This window comes from Mustela nivalis (assembly GCF_964662115.1).
Source record: "Mustela nivalis genome assembly, chromosome: 16".
Lineage (NCBI taxonomy): Eukaryota > Metazoa > Chordata > Mammalia > Carnivora > Mustelidae > Mustela > Mustela nivalis.
Window position 1 is genome coordinate 8,787,766 of NC_139035.1, and position 23,123 is coordinate 8,810,888.

Sequence of the window (23,123 nt, forward strand, 5' to 3'; positions counted from 1 at the left end):
CATTCTTTTCCTAAATTTAGTGAATGTCCTTATAATTGTTATTTTGAACTTTTTCAGGTAAATTACTTATCTCCATTTCATTAGCATTTTTTTTTCTGGGTTTTATCTTGTTCTTTCGGTTGGAGCATATTCCTTTGTCTCCTTTCCTTCCTCTCCTCCTCCTCCTCTTTCTTCTCATCCTCCTCCTCTTACTCCTCCTCCTTCTTTTCTTCCTCCCCCTCCAGTTCTTCTCCTCCTCCTCCTCCTTCTCCCTTCTTCAGTTTTCCATATTTATTTCTGTGCATTAGATGGAATATCTGTTCCCCGGGTCTTGAAGGAGTGCCCCTGTGTAGACTGCCTGTGCCTGGCAGCTTTGGCAGGCCATCTGGAGCTAGAGCCGGTGTGAGCTAGAAAGTCCCTGGCATGTTGTGCCAGGGATGCATTGGCAGCATGACGGGGGCTGGAGCAGACACAAGTCAGGGGTTCCCAAGGCCATCTTGGCAGTTTGGCTGGAGCTGGTATATGAGCATGGTCTAGGGAGTCTAGGGGGTGCTATATTGGGGCTTCCCTGGTGGGATGGTATTAGAGCTGGCACAGGCATGGGCCAAGTGGTCTCAGAGCATGCCACACTGGGACAATATTAGTAGGATGGCTGGAAATGGGGCAGGCATGGACTATGGGATCCTGAGGCAGGGAATGTCCCACTAGGGCCACCTTGGGGAGATGGCTGTGAGCAAGAGTGGTGTGAGCAGGAGTCTGAAGCATGATGGGGCAGCCCTAGCAGGCTGGTGAGAACTTCTGGACCCTGCTCACACCTTGTGCTATCAGTGTAGAGGGGGAAATGTAAAGAAATGGCACTCATAGACTCTTCCAACCCTGGAGAGAATCCCAGCAATTCCCAACCTATTTGATCAGCACTCTAGGGTCCGTGTAGATTTCCTTCACTTATACTTAGGTGGCTTTTTTTTTTTTTTAAAGATTTTATTTATTTACTTGAGAGAGAGACAGCAAGAGAGAGCATGAACGAGGAGAAGGTCAGAGAGAGAAGCAGACTCCCCATGGAGCTGGGAGTCCGATGCGGGACTCGATCCCGGGACTCCAGGATCATGACCTGAGCCGAAGGCAGTCGTCCAACCAACTGAGCCACCCAGGCGTCCCTACTTGGGTGGCTTTTTAACTGTTGTTTTTTCACTGTGTCTCATGAGCAGGTGAGTTCAGGATCTTCCTATGTGGCTATCATGCACCACCTTCACCAAAGTTTCTTCTTGCGACGATAAAAATATTCTATAGTTGACTGTGATGATGGCTCCCTAAATCTGTAAAACATGTTAAAAGCCATTGAGTTGTATACTTTAAATGAGTGAATTTTTTTTATAGGTGAATTATATCTCAATAAAGCTATTTTTTTTTAAAAAAGAAGCTTTAAAGTACCTTGAAAATAGTCATATTTTAAGGAGCCCATGATTCAAGAATTTTTTAAAAAGACTTTATGTATTTATTTACTTATTTTTTTGAGAGACTGTGTGTGCACATGCAGGCATGCATGTTAATGGGGGGGGGCAAAGGGGGAGGGAGAAGGACAAGTAGACTCTGAGCTGAGCTCCGTGTGGGGCTCAATCTCATGACCCTGAGGTCATGATCTGAGCCCAAACTAAGAGTCAGTCACAGCTCAACCAATTGAGCCAACCAGGTGCCCCAGCAATTATTTTAATTTCCCTCCCGATGGGTCAATTTGATTTGGAAGAAATGTTTTTCTTCTCAAGATCCACAAAAAGATAGAGGCATAAATAGGAATCAGATTACCTGGATTTATGAGCTTTGTAACATCGGACAAGATACTTAACCTCTCTCTAAGCATCTTTTTCTCACTTGTCAGATGGGAACAATACAGTAAGTATCCACCTGGCAGTGTTGTTGTGAGGTCTGGACAAGAGAGTGGTTGTGTAGCATTCAGTGAATCCTTGCTTCTGGTAGTCATACAGGTCACTATTATTAATAAATAATTGGTGTTAGTGTTAATTATAGTAACAAAGAGAATAACTTGGCATATCTCTGCAGATTTCAACAAAATATTCAAATCAGTAAAAAAAAATCAAACTATAATAATTTTTATTTTATTTTATCATGGAGACAAAAAAAAAAAAAAAAGATTCCTCAGATTCCATATAACAGCTACTGCCCAAAACAAACAACCTCCAGAAAATAGGTGACATTGAGGATGTGGAGACATTGTGACTCTTACGCACTATTGGTGTGAATGTTGAATGGTGTGGCAGCTGTGAAAAACACAATGGCAGTTCCTCAAAAAATTAAAATAGAACCACTGTATGATTCAGCAGTTTCACTTCTGAGTATATACCACAAAGAATTGAAAACAAGGACCCAAACAGCAACTTATGCACTCTCAGGTTAACGAAAACATTAGGTGGAAGCGATCCACATGTCCCCTGCCAAATGAGAAGAGAAAGAAAATGGCGTTTCGGTGTATGATGGGATATTACACAGCCTCGAAAAGGACGTAGATTCCGACACCTGCTTCAGGATGGATGAAGTCTGGGGACACTACAGCAGGTGAGAGGAGCCAGTCACAAAAAGATAACCACTGCTAAGCAGAGTGACTCTGCTTAGATGAGGGAACTGGACGAGTGATCTTCATACGGACAGAAAGTAGACTGGTGGCTGCCAGGGACTGAGGTGGGGAGTGAGGAATGGGGAGAATTGCCCGTGAGGACAGAGTTTTAGTTTTTCAAGTTAAAAAATTCTGAAGTTTGGTTGCATGAGGATATGAATGTACTCAGCGCTACCAAACTGTACAGTACTTAAAAGTAGCTAAGATGATGAATATTATGTTGTGTGTAATTTACAAAAATAGTCATAAGAATAAAAGCAATTGTTGTCTGTGTTATCATCTCAGCATCTGAGAGGTGATGTGGGGTCATGGCTAAGAGCAGGCCCTGAGCTGCCGCGGACCTGGGTCCGGATCGGGATCCTAGCTCCTCTGTGTACTAACAGGGTGACCCTGGGCAGGTTCCTCCATTTTTCTAAGATAATAACTCTAAGGTTAGGAAAGTTCTCTTTATCCAAGTGCAAAATGGTAGCTTGAGAGACTATGCCTATGAAATGTGTTTGTTTGTTTTTTCTATTAATGTTAATTCAAAAACTATGTATATTAGGTGTACTTATATGCCCAGGGACCATATAGCTATGATTGTCAGATAAGGTACAGGACACACAGTTAAATTTGAATTTAACATCATCAGTGAAAATTTTAAAATATTATTTTTGTACAAGTATGTCCTGAATGTCGCATTATATCCCACGCCATATTTAGAATATACTTATCTACTAAATAGCTCTTTATGCTTTTTATCCGAAATTCAAGTTTTTGTAAGTGCCCTGTATTGTGTTTGCAAAACTGAACAATGCTACATACGACATTATTCTTTTCATCACTCAGATAAGTGACGAAGTTTAGCTGGATGGGGGAGGGGGTGCTTTGCCTGTTCATTCTTGACCTAATTCCCGAGCCTGACTATTAGCGAAGAAACACAAGGGGCAGAGGACTAAGATGACAACTGGGTCTGATTCACTAATCTTCCATCTTGTCTCCTAATTACAGTTGCTTTGGAACAAACACAAACAGGAGTGGGTTAACGGCTCTCCTGTTTGGTTTTCTCCTCTGCATCTTATTCCAGTAAACATCTGCGAAATATCCTTTCCTCTGTGTTATGCTCTCATTCTCCTCAAAAGCAGAGCTTCATCTGTGAAGGAGGTGGGGTCCCTGAATTGCTTTGGAGAAGCCGTGCTTTGATAAAAATTAATACTGGTTAACACAGTCAACTCGTAAAACTTTCCTTAGGGAAAACCCTCCCATCCTGGAGCGTCTATGATGTTATGAGGTCTAATGTGATTTAAATACTGTTGGCCCTACTTGCGCTCACCAGACAGTCTCCTGCTGGGGACAGGGCTGTGTCATTAAAATGGAATCCACTGAGAGAGACAATAGTCACATTCACTGAATAGAAGCACTGAAGCCATGACCAGTATGTTCCAGGCCTGATCTCAGGATATCCACAGGCTCTATGCTTATGGATTTGTTCAGTTAGCTGGATGGGACCCTTTTGCTTCTCCATGAAAGTTTGTATTTACCCAAGCTTTGTGTTTGATTTCTATAGATGGTGGGGCACACAGGCATTAGAACCAGGAGCAGGAAACATAGATCTCAGTCTGTCACCTTTATGCTGGGACTTGATTGTGCCTTAGAGACTGAATGTGTATGTCCCCTTGAAATTCATATGTTGAAACCTAATTCCCAGTGTGATGGTAGAAGAGAAGGGGCCTTTCAGAAATCATGAGTCCTGAGGACGCGGCCCTCATGAGTGGATTGGTGCCCTTATGAAAGAGACCCCAGAGAGCTCCTATGCAACACAGAAGAAGTCTATGAAGCAGAAAGTACCCTCGCCAAATATCAGAACTGCCAGCGCCATGACCTTGCCCTTTCCAGCCTCCGGAACTGTGGGAAATTAATGTTTGTTGTTTAAGCCCCCCAGGCTATGATATTTTCTGTTATGGCAGCTCAAACAGGCTAAGAGCCTGTCACTGAGCCTCACAGAACTTTGGTTGCACAACGACCGAAGGCGTGTCCTTGAAAGCCAAGGAGAGGGACCCACAAAAGAGCTCTGAAGATGATGTCAAGACTCGGTGTGTTTGAAAAGGGCATTTTTGATAAAAGCCTCTTTTCCAGTCTCAAGGTTGAGGGGGGTCAGGTTGGGTGTCCATTCTTCCTGTGCTCCATCCCCAACTCTCTGCCCACTGGCCCTGCTCCTTGCCTGCCTGAGCCATCATCGAGTCACCATTCATGCTGGAAACTTCCTGACTGTGGCCTTCTTGAAGAAACTCAACCATGTAGAGTCACCATGTGGGACCAGCATGGATGTTTGAAGTATGGAGAAGCTACCCACTCCCCTTCAAGGAACACAACACCGTTGAGATTTTCATAATATTTGGTTTATTAAAATTATACATTTAAAAGCCCAGCTTCTTAAATCCTTCAAATTTGTGTTAGAATTCTAGTTATTCTCTTTGTAAATTTAGGACATTTTATAGAAAATAAGAGGAAACACATTTGACTAGTTTTTGATCTACTCAACTTGAGAGGACTAACTGCTCCTTGAGCCATTAGTGTCATTTACATGAATTATTCGTTTCTCTTGAACCACAGTAATAAATTTAACACACTTCATTTTCTTCCTAAGCAACCTCAAATGCCTGATCCGGCAAGCTAATAATGCTGGCACACAAGACCTTCCAAAGAATGATCTTAAAGTTTTGTAAATCTAGTAAATTGGAAGTCATAAATATTGTGACTCTTCAAGTTCTCACAGATATTCAAACAGTGTTTTCCAACTTAGGAGAATTATCTGGTAACATTCAACTTCTGATTGTTAAGTCTTGAAATTGCGCTTTTACACTTGGACTCAGGCGAGTGTGGTGACTGGTAAGGTTGTGGATCCGGGAGGTCAGGGACCAAAGGTGCCCAGGCTTAGTAGAGACAATGGCTTCGGAGGAGCTGGGTGGGGAACATGGAGACAAGCAGGTGTCTGGCATTGAAGGCTGAAGGCTGGAGTAAAGGTTCAAGCACCAGAGTGTATAGGAAAGAGAAGAGAAAGGGCACGATGTAGCCCAGGACTTCAGAGGCCTGGTAGAAGCTGATGATGGACCCAGGGAAGGATTCAGGAGAGTAAGTCAGCAGACTGAGGCTCTGGGTCCTGTTCTCTTAACTTCTGGAGCCAAAAGGAAACCTTTCAGGAGTCATGGGCTTGCCCTTCACCATGTGAATGTAATACATCTGTAGCTTTTTGAGTTAAGCCTCCCTACCTGTCAGATCCTGAAGGCAATAATAATTTCTGAGTCAAGTGGAGAAGCAAGCAAAACAAATGGCTAATGGATGCCCCATTTCTAAGTCAACAAGCTCTTTTGAAATAGAAATTGACCAAGGAGAAGTGGGCCGTGATCCAGGAGCAGAAATGAGAGAAATGAGAAATGAGAGAAGGGTTTCCTACAAGTAGGAGGAATGGAGAGTCTCCTGGGGTTATAGGGGGCAGTGAGGAGGGGGCTGGGAACAGAGGTGGGCCTGCAGGGAGTATCTGGGTCACAGGGAGGTACCAGCCACGTGTGGCCACGGAGCACTTGAAATGCAGCGAGTTCCAATGGAGATGTGCTTGTCAGTTAAAACACATGCTGTGTAGAAGAACTTATGGAAGAAAGGATGTTAAAGATTTCATTAATACTTTAAAGATATTGACTAATCACTTTCTATACTCTAGATCTTGAATCTATAATCTAGGAATTCTAATATTCTCAATAATAATATTGGGTTACATAAAATTTATTAGAATTCGCAAAATGCTATTTACTTATTCAAAAAGAGAGAGTGCGTGTGAGCTGGGAGGTGGAGGGTAGGGGAGAAGCTGAGGGAGAGGGAGAGAGACTCTTAAGCAGGCTCCATACTCAGCACGAAGCCCAACGTGGGGCTTGATCTCACCACCCTGAGGTCATGACCTGAACTGAAATCAAGAGTTGGACGCTTCACCCACCTCATGAGCCTCCCAGGCACCCCCAGCAAACTACTTTTTAAATGTGGCCATTAGAAAATATTATAAAAAATATTCGGTTATGTATGTGGATTATTTTCCCGTTGGACTATGCAGGGTTCGGGTCCTCAGCTGGATGAAGAGGATCAGCTCGACGTGTCCGCCACAGGAGGGTGGGTTTGTTGTTGTTGTTGTTGTTTTGTTTTATTTTAGTGCACTGTGGTGTTGAATCTTCAGTTGAACTTGTTGGATCCTCCTTGTCTCCCTCCAGGTCTTTACAGAAGTCAGCTGTGTACTTAACTTTTTTTTTTTTTTTTTAAAGATTTTATTTATTTATTTGAAAGACGGAGATCACAAGTAGGCAGAGAGGCAGGCAGAGAGAGAGAGAGAGGGAAGCAGGCTTCCTGCGGAGCAGGGAGCCCGATGCGGGGCTCGATCCCAGGACCCTGAAATCATGACCCGAGCCAAAGGCAGCAGCCCAAACCACTGAGCCACCCAGGCGCCCCAGCTGTGTACTTAACTTAATGTGAGTGTGTCTTCTGTGAGTAGAAATGGCATTGCTCATGTGGGTCACTGGAACCTGGCAGACAAAATTCTAGCGGAAGAGGATGTTGGGGAAAAGACCATCCTGCCCCACCAAAAGTACTTAGATGCCGTGGGGAGGGGTTTTGACTTCTACAGGGTGTGGTTTTGGGCTCTAAGTCTCAGTCACAGAGGTCTCAACAGGTAGCAGTGTCCCTAGGGTTATTGGGGTTATGTCATTTTGTAGGGATTGTGAGTTTATAGGTAGAAAAAGCATCGAGATCCAACCCTTGAACATGATCCCTGATGACAGGGTGTACATCCCATGATAAGCAGGAGGAATGGACTGTCCATTGTTTTATCTACTGGCTGCTTTCTGGAATGTTCCAAGTAAGCGAGGTGGATGAGACTGGAAAAGAACCTAATGACCAGGTGCAAACACAAACGTGGGTTGGGTGGCAGCAGACACTTTCTGTTAAACCTCCATGTGTCCCTGTCTAGCCAGTGTTCTCACACGCCCCCTAGGATGGCTCTCTTACTCCTGAGGGCTAACTCACAGCCCAGGCTTCCTGAGGAGAGAATATTCCTGCTGCTAGCCTCTTGGGTTTGATCACCCATGCCTTCTGTGTCCTGGTCCCCATCCAGCACCCGCTTTGAATCTTCATAGCAGCTCTCCTGGCACCAGTTCCTGGGAGAAAAGTCTTTCTAGAACCACTTTAGTATTTTGTCAAACACTCTCCCTCTCACTGGGGGCTCCATTCTTGTTCCCACCTCCTGACCTTGAAGAGGCAGAAAAAACATTGCATGGGGCTCACATCCCAGCACTGGAGACAGCACAGAGTTTCAATGACCTCCCCATTTCCAAACAGAAAGTATGACACCGAAGAACACCAGGGTCCATAATCTCCATAATCCCCATCTGAAATCCTTTGGGCCAGATGGGATTTTGAAATCAGGCTTTTTCAGCTTTTAGGAAGGTAACACGGTATATAAAGCATATAACATCCTGGCAAGTTCTGGGGAAACGCCCACAAACAAAGGCATTATTGTTTTTGTAGCGAAACATGAGAAGATTCACACTAAAAGAAATAAATTAAAAACTACAAATCGCCTCATCTCTGTTCAGGACAAATTTTGATCCATTGCGAGTTTGCTTTTCACTTATTAAAGACAAACAAGCAAATTTTCAGTTTTCTGAGGTTTCTGGATTCTGTAACTCCAATGCATGACTGTGGAGCGGGAAACTTGATGGGCACCTGGGGGGACTTGCTGGTGAGGGTTTCACTACCACTGTCAGTGCCCCGGGAGACCCAGTCAGCCCTAGAAAACCTGGGGCAACTTTGGCATAGTTGAGGGACTAATTCACCAGTTGTGATTACCCGAAGTCTGAGAGTTCCCTGAATTTGAGTTCCCCAAATAACCAGTTTCTGTTCCTTTTGGGGGGTTCTAGTGAAGGGTGGCATGGGAAATTTTTTCTTTTCTGCATTCAACTCTGGAGTATTCTGGGGAATCAAAGATGGATTTTCTTCTCTTGGCCATTTTTCTTCTCCACATCTAGTTTATAAGTTCCTTTTTTAATCAACAAGAAGTTTAAATGCATGTGCTATGATGTCAGGTACTGCTGTAAGGTAGGGACTATTAGAATCTTCATTTTACAGGTAGGATGAGGCCCAGGAGGATCAAAGAACGTGGTCAAGGTCACACAGTTAGCAAAATGGCAGAGGAAGAATTAAAACCCACAAGTCCAACTTCAAAGTCTTTGCTCCTAACCACTGCACCACACCCCTTATGAAACGTTGGGTTTATGGGAGGTTAAAACATAGTACACACAAGAAGAAAGGCACTTAATTTCTTTAACGAGAAATAAATGTGATTTACTTCTTCAGTGAGTTAAACCATGCCCTGAAAGCATTAACTTTCCATCTGTGGTCACTTTATCACTCGCCCCAAGTAAGATTCAATACGGTTTTATTTGGGAAGACTTGGCAGTTAAATATGGAGCTTGTTGCCCCAACAATTATATATTTTAATAGAAGAATTTAAAATTAAGTAATGTTTGTAAGTGTAAACTGAATTTCTAGAGCTTAGGAATAATTTACATTATAAAGAACTTCCTTGCTCTCTTCTGTGTATGAATAGGCTTAAAATGTGGTGATGACTATTATTGTTCACAATACTACAGTTATGACTTCGAACATGCAGAGTTCTGTAAAAATCACAAATTAATTATTAATGAGAATATTGCTCTTGACAGTTTATATTGTTCATAAGGAATACGACGGTTCTATAGAAAGAAATGCGTTTCCTACATTGTCGTAATTTGGGGCAAACAAACAAAGTTAGCATCCGGCCACGTCATGGATTTCGGATCTCTCCTTTCTGTCTTGGTCATTCCTTCACTGAATGGATTCAGGATACAGGGAACAAAAATATCCTGCCAATGTCTTGGAAGGTGAGGATCAAATACATTTTGATTAGAAATCTATACCCAGCACATCCATCTGTTTCTATACATTTGTACTTACTTAACTTTCATTGTTTGGTAAGAGATTTTACTTGGCGAAATCCCCATACTGCACCCACTAGACTGAGAAGAAAAGGCATATGGCTACACCAAGGTGGGAAGACCTGCAGGTCTTTGGGTTCCCCGAGAAGCCGGTCATGAAGGAGGCAGCAGCTATGACAGCCCAGCATCCTGGGAAGAGTCAGTGTGGCTAGGATTGATTGAAAGGAAAAAGCATACGGGAGAAGTTGATTTTTTCCATTGGGAGATTTATTGGCATTGGGTGAGTCTATTATTAAATCCATAAAGTTCCTTCCATTTCTACAGAGGCAGTGATTTCCAGTCTCCTCTCCAAGTACTAGGCAAAACAAACACTTATTAATGGGATTAGGCAGGATAAGTTATGTTGTAGAGCAGCAATGTCTTGGGGACTTCACACTGCAAAGGTCTATTTCTCACTCAAGAAGTCTACTGTGGGCTGGGTGACCTCCCGGGCGTCTGTCCGCCGTGCTGCAGCCTGACAACCAAGGCCGACCTTGCAGCTCTCCCGTGCCACCACGAACCCTCCTTGACTGGCCAGGCTGGAGGGTTGAGCATTGCTTCCTCTGAGTTTCAGCCTGTAAGACTCACCGGTTCACAGCCAGCGGGACAGATCCGCCGCATGGCTCTGCCCAAGGGAGCGCGGCCAGCTACCTGGTTCCTGTGGCATTGGTTGAAATGAGAATCATTATTCAAAACTGAGTATCAGTGACAAGTACAGTCTCTTTCTCAGCCCCTTTCTCTCAAGGGAAACTCAGGGGACTGTATTTATTGTGCGAAGTATTTGCTGACATGATGACGCTGGGGATGTTGATGGTGACGCTGGGGATGTTGATGGTGATGGTGATGGTAGGGACCATGATGTTGACGACGGTATGAATGAAGATGCCCAGAAGGCAGGTGTGGCACCTCTTGGTATCCCTCACCCCGGGCACGTACACACCTCTTGAAAAGGGTTCAATAAAGCCTGATGGGCAAATAAATGAAGGCATATAACTTCACCAGGCATTCCCTATTGCTGTTCTTTCCCCGGTTATATCATGTTCAAAAGACATTCTACAAGCCTGAAATAGCTTCCTACTTGCCATCATTCATCTTGATGAGAACTGGAAGCCAGGGTCTCTCGCTGCTCTGGTAGCAGTTAGTAAACAATAGGAAGGAAGGAAGTTGCCTTTCTGTCGTAGACTGTTGCTTGCCCCTTCCCTAAATATCTTCCCAAAGAAGCCTATTAGCCTTCAGATACATTTTGCGCGTTAGACCCCTCGGCCGAGTCTACCGTGAGCCGTTCCTTCAATAGGAAGTGCTCCGACCACCATCAGCATTCATGCTCGTGGTTGTTTTTCTCATAACAGTAATGGGTCTGTATTAACCACACGTTGTCTCTCAACTCGTTTTCCTGTGCGGTCGATGGCACTCCCCTTGTGAGGCGGTTTGGCCCTGCGGCCACTGCCCGGAAAATGGCCTGTCTTGACATTCTGGCTTTGGCCTTCTTAGAACCCACTCATGAATGAGCAAATGGCCCTTGGCTGGACTCCTAAAAATAACTTGTTTTGCCTGCTTCCTTGACGTCTGACTGCAAAGTTGGCGATAGGTATTATTAAGTAAATGGGAATTTTAAAAAATATGTTGTGGTTTCTGCCCTGCTGATCTTATGATGAGGTTTGAAACAACGTTAGGATTTCTGCAGATTCTTTGGAGTGTGCCTACCCCCCGAGTCCTGGGTTCTCTTACTTCTCGGAGTGAAATCTTCGCTGCAGGCTTTGGTTTTCTCCTCTAGACCCCAGGTTAGGCAACAGAACTGTGGACGTGCACGGTCATATTTTCATCTGTGTGCAGGCTGCCCCCTTGGGGTTTGAATATTAGCATGTGGTGATTTTTCCTGCCATATACATTTAAGTGCAAAGAGTTTCATTTCGATGCAGAAAGGCCCGGAGGTTTGAGGGGGCGTGAGTTTTCAATAACGAGCTGAGTATGTTCAAAAAGGTAATGGGCAGTTTTATATGGACTGTTTATAAACTATCGAAGGGGAAAAAAAGCACACTCCATTCTGGTTATGAGGATAAGGCACATTGGACGAGAAGACTGTGTTCATTCAAGTTTAACCGCTCGCTATCAAAAGGCTTGGAATGGGTGGCAATCGGTATTTCAAAGAGACAGCCGGCCAGCTAAAAAGCACCACACGATATTAATCCCGAGTAGTCTTATTTTTCCTTCTCTCTGCAATTTATTAAAGCGCTGGCAATAAGAAGAGAAGCCTGAAAAGCAAGGAAGGGAATGATCCCATCTTGTCATTATTTGATAGCCTCATAATTGCAATCCAATATTTTGACTTTGGCCTCTTGTTCGCACGTGTCTTTGGTTGTAGACCAGATTGTTCTTAACTGGTTATAATCTACTTTCTGGATTTTCTAATTGAAAAAAACACATTAATCATATGTCCTCGTGCTCTCGCCTCTTATTTACGAAGAGATGCATTAATTCTTTTAATGGTATGAAATGAGTGTCCAGACTGTCGGTTATGATTTTCTAATCGCTCACAGTCCACCTGCACTTACTCAATCTTTCTTTTTTCTAGTGCTCGTATGTTCACAGGAACGCAGTCCAAACGGTTGGGAGTTCAAGTAAGTTTCTTTTTTCTTTTTAAGATTTTATTTATTTATTCGACAGACAGAGATCACAAGTAGGCAGAGAGGCAGGCAGGGAGACAGGAGGAAGCAGGCTCCCCGCTGAGCAGAGAGCCCGACGCGGGGCTCGATCCCAGGACCCTGGGATCATGACCTGAGCCAAAGGCAGAGGCTTTAACCCACTGAGCCACCCAGGCGCCCCTCAAGTAAGTTTCAAGTGTCCAACTCAAGGGCGGATCGTAAAGATGCCCGGACTGTACCCTGCCCCCTAGAGGTGGGGACGGAGACTTCAGGGATGGTGCAATCCTTTCCGTGGGAGGATGCGATCCCGTGGGAGTTTTCTATCCCGCCGGTGACCAAATGTGGTGACAAGTGCATTCGAAGCCCCAGTTAATTCTATGTTTATTCACCTGCAGACGGGAGGAGCTTCTCAATCTCTGACAAGTGACAGATTGAACAGGGAGGCTTTTAAGACACACATCCCCAGCTTCCATGTCCCAGTCCTCCCTTTGGAAATTTGGCCTCGTAAGGCTGAGGTGGGATCCCGGCAACAGCAGTTTGTGAAAAGTCCCCAGGCGACTCAAATGAGCACTTAACATTCCTGAAGTTGTGACCATTGCCAGTGGTCAGACCCGAAGCCTGAAAGCGTGGAGAAAGATTTGAGGGAACCAAGGGATTCACCCTGTTCTGGCTCTGCTCCAAAAGGCACTGAGCACACTAGAGAATTCCTGAAGGTTTTCCCAAACCTCAGAGCCGTGGTCAGAGAGCTGAAAAATCTCTCCCTATCTTAAGCCCCAAAGCTCTGGCAGGAGCTTAGTGATGTCTGGGTAGCAGGTAAGGATGGGAATCGTCACTGCACACAGAGTGGGAACCTTATTCCTTACATTGTCATTAGAGATGCGGGGGTTCTATTGGTCCAGAGCTGTGTCCTGCCAGGGTTGCAGGACCTGACCCCCTTTGGATCTCCTCTTGTTTTTCACTGAAGGTGAAGACCATTTCAACTCTTGTCTCCCTGTTTATTTACCTTCTTCTTCTCCCACTCCCCGCGGGTCCTGGTCACTCCCACACCTTCGTTCAAAAGCTATGTGAGTACCCACCGTGTGCCGGACTTGCTAGATGTTTAACAAGTAATCATAACATGTGGCCCAAGTAAACTTAAACCCAACTATCCTAAATTGGGGCTTCCTTAAGAGCTACAGAGACCAACTGGACATCTTTCCAGTTTCAAGTTCAAAGTCGTCCTGATTTTACAATTTCTTCTTTTAGGATAAAAGTTCTATGATGTTCTATTTTCCTCTTTTAGGCTATGTGAACACCGACACTTCAGGTTTCTTTTGTTAATACAGTAATTTTTTAATTCACCCTTACATTTCAACGGAGCAATCCAAAACATTAAAGCTTGCTTTGAATTTCATGTGAGAAATAGGCGAACACTCTAAAATTTACCATCCACCTTATCAGATGCCTCAAATGTCTGGAAGATGGCTAAACTTGAAAACCAAACCGTGAAAGGAAATGATATTTCACAGTAACAACATCTTCTGGATCATTCTGAAAATGGAGGTTGCAAACTCCTTATACCAATGAAGGAAGGAGTCTGAAGATAGAAGGTGACCGTCAATAACGTGTCCTATTTGCAGGCTACAAACTAGTAATTTGGATGAAATGGAATCTCAGACTTGAGTCCTCTTGACCCTGTTATTCTTTATCTCAATCATGTTTCCTCAAATGGACTCAAATGTCTTTGATTGTCGCCTAGAATTCAAGGGAAACACTGGTTCAATAAAACCATCATGATTGATTTTCTTAGGAAAAATAAAGTTTTATCTATCCATCCACCCACCCTCTCACCTATTTAGCTACATCTGCCCTCAACTCCGACCTCTTTCTTTCTCTTACCCTCCCCCAGTTGTTTTTGGGGAGTCTAAAAACTTTAAAATATCCTAAATGATTTCATATCTTGCAAGTATCAGCACATAAGCACAAAACCTATAAAATACAGAAGTATAAGGAAAAACTGGAAAATCTCTACCTGCCTTGATGATCCATTATTATCTTCTCTGGCATATTCCAAGACCACTGCTCAGACACAGTTTAAACTGTTTTTCTCAGCAATATAAGTCTTATGGGAACGTTTCTTAATGACATCCATAGATGTTAAAGAATTACGCTTCATCATGGTAAAAGCACACGGACAAGGAGAAAGAACAATAGTAGGAAGGAAAAGAAAAGTAGTTGCCAAAAAAAGAGGAAAATCCTACCATTTACCACCACATGGACGGACCTCAAGGGCATCATGCTAAATGAAAAAAGTCAGACAGAGAAAGACAAATAGAGTATGATTTCATTTACATGTGGAAGCTAAAAAACAAAACCAAACCAAACCCCAGCCAACCAAGGAACAAACAAACAAGCTCATAGCTACAGAGAACAGAGTGGCGGTTTGCCAGAGTGAGGGGTGGTGGTGGGAGAAATGGGTGAGGGGAGTCAAGAGGTGAAAAAGAAAACATCGTGTTCTATACCTTAAATATATACAATTTTTATTTGTTGAGTAAACCTCAATAAACTGGAAAAAAGAAACTTAAAAAAAAATACAGTCTTCATGTTAGAGGAATGTTCTGTCTTACCTATCAAAAAAATCTAGCTATAAAATTACTTTGGAGTTTCATTGGATAAAAAATGTAAAGCATATTGAACTAAGACTATTGCAGGAAAAGTCTGTGGATAGTGATTATAAAAGTAAAGTAAAAATAAAACAGCTGGACTTGGTCCTTTTAAACCGTAACCAGTCTATAACATTTTGCTACAAACACTATATAAAATAATTTCAGTGCATTCAGTATCTCAATATATACACACAATACATTACGGACAAGAAGAAAGGGAGTTCGCCAGCGCCTATGACTAAAGTCACCCTGTTTAAAGAACTCATCCCTCATGATCAGAAACATTCAGGGTCTTAGATGTTTCCCTAGAAAATGACTTAAAAAGAATATTTTGCCCCGCAGTGAGCTGTCTCCTTGAGCATGTGGTCCTTGTTTAATTTGGCCTTTGGAACAGGAGGTAGAAACGGGGATGCAATTCTGTTGATTAGGGAAGGGAGAACTAGTGTTCGTATTCCTTCTCTTCTTCCTGGAACACGGTGCAACTACACTTCTCAGGCTCTCTCGCAATTGTTTTGGGGCTATGTGGCTGAGTTCTGTCTGACAGAAGGTGAACAGAAGTGTCAAAAGCCACTGGAGGCCTGGACCATGAAAAATCTCCCACGGATGATCCTACACACTCTCTATTCTGTTGAGGTGTGGGCAGTCATAGATGGAAAATGGCCCAAGCCTCTGAGGGCTGAGATTGACTTGGTCTCTGAAGAGCTGCGTGGAACAGAGGCTCCCGCCCTCTTCCTCTGTCTCAAGCAGTCCACATCAGACTCTTATGTCAGAAATGCACCGCTCATTAAGCCACTGGGGGCGGGGTGGTTGTTCTAACAGCTAACATTAATTACTTCCCCAACCTAATATTTTTTACATATAGTAGATATGTAAGTATATTAGAATCTAATAATTTAGCTTTTGCCATGCCAGCATATGTACATGATATTGTACTTCACTTAAAGGTACAAACTTTGATGGCAACATAAACCCCCACTGTCCACTATGTTTTAGGGAAAGGCGTAAAGAAAGCAGGAGTTGGGATTTGGTTCAGCTGTATGTGAAGAAAGTCTAAGATAGACAGGATTCTCTCCTATAGAAACAAAGCTGAGAAGCAGGCTGGGCTGGGGTGGTTACTTTAGGAAATCATTAAACTCAGAAGCTTCTTCTAAGTCACCTCTCCAACCTCCCTACTGCGTGGCTTTCATACTCGTGGTCCATGATATCAGCCCAAGCTCCGGCCATCATATCCATATTCCAGATAGCAGAAAAGGACAAAGAAGAAAGGAATCATAGGGTATTTTAACAATTTCTTTAAGGAGGGCTTCCTGTAAACTGCCACAGAACACTTCCACTTATAGTTCATTGTCCAGAACTTATCATCTAGGTATACCTAGCTGCAAAGGAAGCCGGGAAATGCAGATTTATTTTGAGCAGCGATGTACCCAGCAAAAATGGAGAGTTTTATTACTGACGGAGAAAGGAGTAGACTTCCAGGAGCCTCTCCGACCTTTGCTAAGAGCTAACTTCTTATTGTGAGGGAAACACTGACTAGTACAAAATGCAATTTTGGACACACATCTGTGTTCATACATATAAATTTTTGTTTATATTAGAAGCATGAAATGCATATAGCTTCCCATTTCCGCTCTAGTCTCAGTCCATTCGAATTCCTTCAGAGTCATTGAATTAACTCTTCTCCTGTGTTTGGGGCATCAGTAGAACTATGTCAGGCAGCAAGGGGGAAAAGTAGAGATACTTTCCGAGCTGTGTATCAGGATACACAGAAATAAGTAATTACAGGCACATCTGAGTATAAACAACAGGCCCTACAATGGTTTCAGTGTATGTAGGGCTAGCATCGCGACTGTGGTATTGGTTTATGGATAGCCCGTCCCTATTTGAGTCTGCTTGTGTGCCGGCGTGTTTGAGTGAATGGTTAAGAACTTGCTATACGCAATTTCTATAAGGCATTCTACCACGCGGAACCACGGAGAAGCTGGTAGAACAAATAAATACCAAATAGAGAATGCTCTTTCGGTGAGACACGTGGCAGACACCTTTCTTATCTCATTTGCTGTCGGCGTGCTGTATTTTCCAGACTCATAACTCATATACAGGAATCCCCTCTACTTCCCATGACATCAGTAACGCCCTCCTCCCCTGTAATACGGTCTCTTGGGTTTTAAAATTGTATATACCTTCTCCCTCGTGCTTTATCCACTCTTGTACATTCTAACACTGTATGTGCCCATGTGACCCCCGATGAAACTGTTGACACGTTTCATACCAAAGAATTCGGGTTTTGTGTGCCTTTGGGCATCGAGTACTTGCAAAGTCCAAGAAACAAGGGCTGAATCAACTATCTGCCAGGGACCACTTTCCAGAGGACTGTGCTCTCCCAAGGGCGACTCTTCAATTCCCCACCAGATCTGTAATGAAGTCCACACTCCCCTTGTCCCTGTCTTCGCAGAGGTAGTGACTAAGGTCCCGACTCGGGACAGTAACTTGGGTCCAGTTACATAGTTAGTGGCAGCCTGAGGCCCCCTGCAAACTGCCTGCCACCAAGACCCACGCCTACCACCACCGGGTGCCACTGCCTCCACGATGGGCCGTCCCTAGATCAGTGGCCCCCTCGTGCGGGTGCACCTGCGGGGTGCGCTGGCGGAGCCCTGCCTTGTATGGAGCGACCCCTCTCCGGGAAAGCCTACAGTCTAATTGGGAAATAGCACAGTAATCTGAAATGACTTGAATACCAAATATCCGAAGACCTCGGGCTCAAGGCTGTGGCGGCCTTAGGACGGACTGCTCTGACTGCTCTCACATCCTTTCGTGGGCCGTCTTGCCTTCCCGTGACCAGAAGCACTCATTGGAGGCAAAGGTTTGGTGGAGATTGTCAGGCAGCTCCGTCTTGCCGTGAATCAACCACCCACCATTTTCGTATGCTCTCTCTTATTTACTCCCTTCTCCTCCTCCCAGAGCATTTGTTTGCGATCACGTTCACATACTCTGGGCGCTGCGAGTCAGTTCAGTTAACAAGGAAGAAGGGAACTGATAAAGATATTGTTAATGGATCTCTTAGTGCATAAAAAGAACCCGAATCTTCCCTCCCACATGCTGTCCTGAATTCCCCTTTTCCTCCTTCTCAAAGTTTTACTTTTTCTCAAATGTCTGTGTGTGCCATATGACAGTGATTTTCTCTGGTAATTGCTTTATTCTTCGCTAAGAACCTTTACAATGGTGAACTCCTACAGTACTTATGCGTAAAAGGAGGGCTGTTCCAAGGCAAAAATTGAACCTTTGAATATAAACCTGTACCCTATCTCCTCCCTCCCCTTGAATGTGAGTAGAATTTCTGACGGGTGTACAGCCCTCCTCCCCCCAAAATCCCCTCCTTGAAAAAAAATCAATCTGTTTTGCATCTATAGTTTCATGCCTTGGGGTTTACAAGACAGGATCTCAGGGAGGACAGATCCTAAATTCATTTCAAAATCGTCAGCTTACCAAGAAAGAGTATATTTCATGCTGTTGTATACAAAAGTTGGGTGGAGTTCTATATAAATGCAATTTTAAAATTCAAGTGCTCTCGGACTAACAACGCTCTCCAGGGGGCTGGTCATGGGGGGCAGGGGGCGCCCGCGTCCCTGGGCAGCAGGGGCCAACATAAAGGAAAGCCACGCACCTTAACTGAGGGGCCCCCAAAGAGATGATCGGGCTCGCATAGCTTTATTTTGCTCATTTGCAACAGCAACAACAAAATGATGCCTCAGACGAAAACTGCCATGTCCCACCCACGCCATCTGTCCTGCGCTGTGCACCCACAACCCCCTCATTCTACAAATTAATCTTTCACACATTTTTTAACAAAAAAAGTGTTAATGTTATAAAAGAAAAAAAAAACAAGGAAAACAGAAAGGGCTGTGTAGAAAATAAATTAAATTTAAATTTGATGGCAGTTATGACTTTTTTTATTGACTATAAGAGCAAACAGTCACATCAAATTGGTGCCACTGGCGTATCATTAAAACTACAGGGCACCCTTAATGATCTCTGACAATGATCGCGTGTGTGTTTTTTTTTAAATATAGCATGCACATTTTGTCCAATTTGGGCTCTTTTTTCCTGTTGCTTTTGTCCTCTTTCGGAGTGGATATTATTCATGAACTGAGCCTTTATTATCTACTTGGCCATCTGCATAGCATTGGCCATAGTCCCCTGTATTGTAATTTTGAGTGAAAGGGACTATAGGAGATCGCAATACTAATACCACTACCGCTAATAATATGCTTCAAGAATCCAAAAGTAAAAAACAAAAAAAACAAAACAACAACAACAACAACAAAAAACCAACCTAAAAATTATTGGTGATGGAGGTGAGGTTTGAAGGCGCATAGCGAGGAGGTGGGGGAAACACAGAAATCACTCCATTCGCTCATTTAGGATCGTATCATAGGAACTGGACATTCACTGTGGCCAAACTAGCAGCTACTTACTTGCCTGGGTAACAGGCAGTTCAGAAAGTGATGCTCCTTCGTGGTAGAATGTCTTTGAAAGGAAAAAAAATATATTTTTGTTTGTGTGTTTCCTTACTTGCTTCTCTCTGGTTTCAGAAGTCCACACATCTGTTAGTGGAGTGGCAACCCCAAATGGTCGCGTGGCCCCCAAAGCTATTAAGATTCTAAAAACTGAATATTCATGTTTACAAGGCATTAGGTGCCTTGTTTTTAGTCTAGCGAAGGAAGATTTAAATTAAAATATGAGCACTATTGCCAGTTACAAAAATTCTATACTGGGAAAAATAAATTGATGGAAAACTTGTATAGTTTTATTCCTAAAACTTTGCCTAATTTTATTTGGTTTTCATGCATTCATCCCCCCGACCTTTGGATCTTTTCTCCCCTTTCTTTCTGAAAGTCTCTTAATCAGTATTAGTTTGCCATTTTTTTTTTTTTTTTACTTTCCACTTGCCAGATTTTCCCTGCAGCCACCAGAAGGCCATCAAAATCAGCTGACTCAAAGATGTATGTTGGCCTAGTCTGGAAACCTCTTCCTGAGGAGAGCAAACACACAAGGCTGGAATGATTCATGACAGTAACATTTTTGTTGGAAATGAAAATAGAGAATATTTTCTTTGCTTTTTAATGTTCCTTGGTTTTTTCCCCTTCGGTAATTATTTCCTATTAAACTCGAGAACTCTGCAATGAAAGTGATCGCACACACACCCCCACACATGCACACACACCCGTGCACACACATGCACACACGCACATACACACATGCACGCTTGCACATGTAGTGGGTTTACTACCAAAGCAAGAGGAAGTCTGTCAGTTATCTCCGGATTTGGAAATGAATTATTTACTTGCATTTACAAGTTGCTTAAAATAACTTAAAAAATCGTCTTCCCTCTCCAAATTGGTTCATGTATTTTTATAGTAATAACCTCCATGGCAGGAAACTTTTTTGAATTTAGAAAGTTAGAGTTAATCACTTTAATATGCATATTGATTTACCTAAAAATAATGAAGAGTTTCTAAGACCAAAAGGGATAACCCAGTTTCAAAATTAACTACTTGCTCATGGTTGGTAAAATTTAGGCCATATGTTTTCCGTTTATTTTCATATCCACTTAACTTGCATGTTGACGGTCTGTTGGTCATTTCAAAAATGATTGAGTTAATTTATTCTTTCATTTTTAAGACTACTTTAATTACAAATGTCACAATAGCCCAGCCATACAAAACACTTCTATCTCATTGAATGGTATGGAATTTTCATCAACATTATAAAAATAGATGTTTACACATCGATATTATATACATTATATATTATCTGCAGAAAATAAAACTATAATGTTATTTTATACACCTGTCATATGGTTCCATTCCCACTAAACTGGTGTGATAATCACTGATATTTTTAAACCCTATCCAGATGTACATTTGATAAAATGGTACAGACTTCTCTGTAACAAACTATAAGTCTGAATCTTTAAAAAAAAAAAAAAAAAAAAAAAGGAAAAGAACCTACCTCTAACACTGCAGAACACACAGCCTTGAGAATTCCCATTTGAGAGTCAACATTTTTACTTTTGCAACATAACGAGAATAAAGTGATTAAAAATCATGAATTTAGATATTGATTTTTAGATATATGCTGCAAAATAAATACTTTTAATAATATTAAAAGACACCATACTTAAATGGTTTGCTTCGGTTCTGCTTTCATATTGCCCCCTCCCAGCAACACCCCCCACCACCAAGTATTACTCTTTTGGAACGTCATCTGAATGCTGAACATTAGCTCTTAACCAGGGCTGAGGTGTGTTCTAAGGAGGAATCCCGAGTCAGAACAAGGAACAGGGCCGGGAGTGCTCACTCCCGCTCACACTGCAGGAGTTACAGGGTTGTTTCAAGAAGCAGGATTGGAGAAATGAAACACGAGTGTGCTTAGATAAGGTTGCTTCTTCTGGGATATTTCTGTAGCTGTTTTAAGTGTTACGGATTGCTAATCTCAGAAGCTGTGTGAGAAGGAAGGATCTCAATCAAATTTCAGACCAGATCCCTCCTTATGGCCATGAGAGTTTGATTTTCATTTAAACAACAATAAATGTAGGCATAAGGGTTTGAGATAAATTATGGAAGCCCTTTAGCCATAACCATTACATTTTGCCACCAAATGAGCTGCTGTTCTCACTTTGTTTTATGGGCTCTGCGTAGCCTGTGTTATTGTATCTGCCAAATAAAACCCAGCAAACCATGCAAATGAAAATCTAATCTTTCATATTTCATAGTGACAGGATGCACCCATATATACAGTTTCATAGATTCCTCTGCATCAGATTTACTGCTCATAAGGACCCTACTGTCTTAGTAGGATCTCCAGGAGGGGAAAACATCTCTTGCTGGAAAGCTCCTTCATTTATATCCACCAAGGGCATATGTCTTCAGTGGAAGCTACATTTGAAAAGTCAGGAATGATTCCTTTCATTCTATCTAGCTTGTCTGTGCGGTTCAGTTGAGATCATGGGCTTTGCCCTTAAGAATAAAGATCTGATCTGGACAATGGAGAGGGTATCTGCTATGGTGAGTGCTGTAAAGTGTGTAAACCTGGCGATTCACAGACCTCTACCCCTGGGGCTAATAATACATTATATGTTAATAAAAAAATTAAAAAAAAGAATAAAGATCTGTTCTATTTTTTTTCAAGGCATGGCAGATTTTAATTTGTTAAAAAACAATGGAGGTTTTGCTTATAGTTTCAGAACGGCCTAATGTCTGAAGAACAATGCCTTAACGAATCGATGATTAGTTCTGCAATGCACCAATCTCGATCTTGGGCCTTGAACAAGCCACTTAGCCATTCCATATAAACATTCTTCTCCCAGTCACAAAAATAACAACAGATCTTCTGCCTAGAAGAGGTTTGTGCAATAACTCATTTCTAAAAAGCCTCAAAGATGAAATACTCTTTACACATGCTAGGGGATTGCGATGGTTCCACCAGAAGTCAAGTCTCTACCACATTTATCTGGGTTTATTTCTCCATTGGGTCAGAGGACTTCCGGGAAAGTGAATGGACAGCCTTCTGGTAGTCCATAGAATCAGCCGTATTTCTCACTTTTTCCTGAGTTTGAAGGGAGCAATTGTACGTGTAAAGCACTGCTATTCCCTCCAGCCAGAAAAACATAAAATTGTAAGTCACTTCTCTCCATCTTTCCCTTCTTCCCTGCCTTTCCTCCCTCCCTCCCTCCCGACTTATAGATCTTTCTTGCATGCGTATTCTGTGTCTAGCACGATTCTGGGTGCTAAGGGTACGGTTAAGTTCATAAACAAGATTCCCAAGCGAGGAAGCTCATATCCTATCCAGGAAGATCGTCAACAAAACTTAAGAGTCACTCTCTTGGATCACGGGAATTTTCCGGGCTCACTCGGTTCCAGCAGCTCAGTCTTCTACCTCTATGACGCTGATTCACGCATCAGGATCCCAGCCAGATGTTTTACATGAAGGCTGACGTGCCCAGTGCCAGGCCTCGTGCATACCAGCTGTTTAGTGCCAGTTGAATGAATTTCTAAAATGTGATTAGTTAGGTTGATAAATAGTTCCAATTCCTCAAGGAAATATGAATACAGCCCCACAATTTCTTCATAAGGTCAGCCTAAAGCCATCTCAGTGCTATAAGCCCTGACTTCATGTTAAGAAGGATCCTATCACGCAG

The 23,123-nt window shown here is 42.8% G+C and overlaps 1 long non-coding RNA gene across 1 annotated transcript in view; it reads left to right on the top strand.

The window, feature by feature from the left end:
* The window catches only part of LOC309849573, a 41,824-nt gene extending 21,708 nt beyond the window's left edge, over positions 1 to 20,116 (top strand). Inside the window, exons 2-3 of the long non-coding RNA XR_014303763.1 lie at positions 12,212 to 12,257; positions 19,877 to 20,116. This is a non-coding gene — a long non-coding RNA (uncharacterized lncRNA). The remainder of the gene's footprint in view (positions 1 to 12,211; positions 12,258 to 19,876) is intronic.
* Positions 20,117 to 23,123: the final 3,007 nt, after the last annotated feature.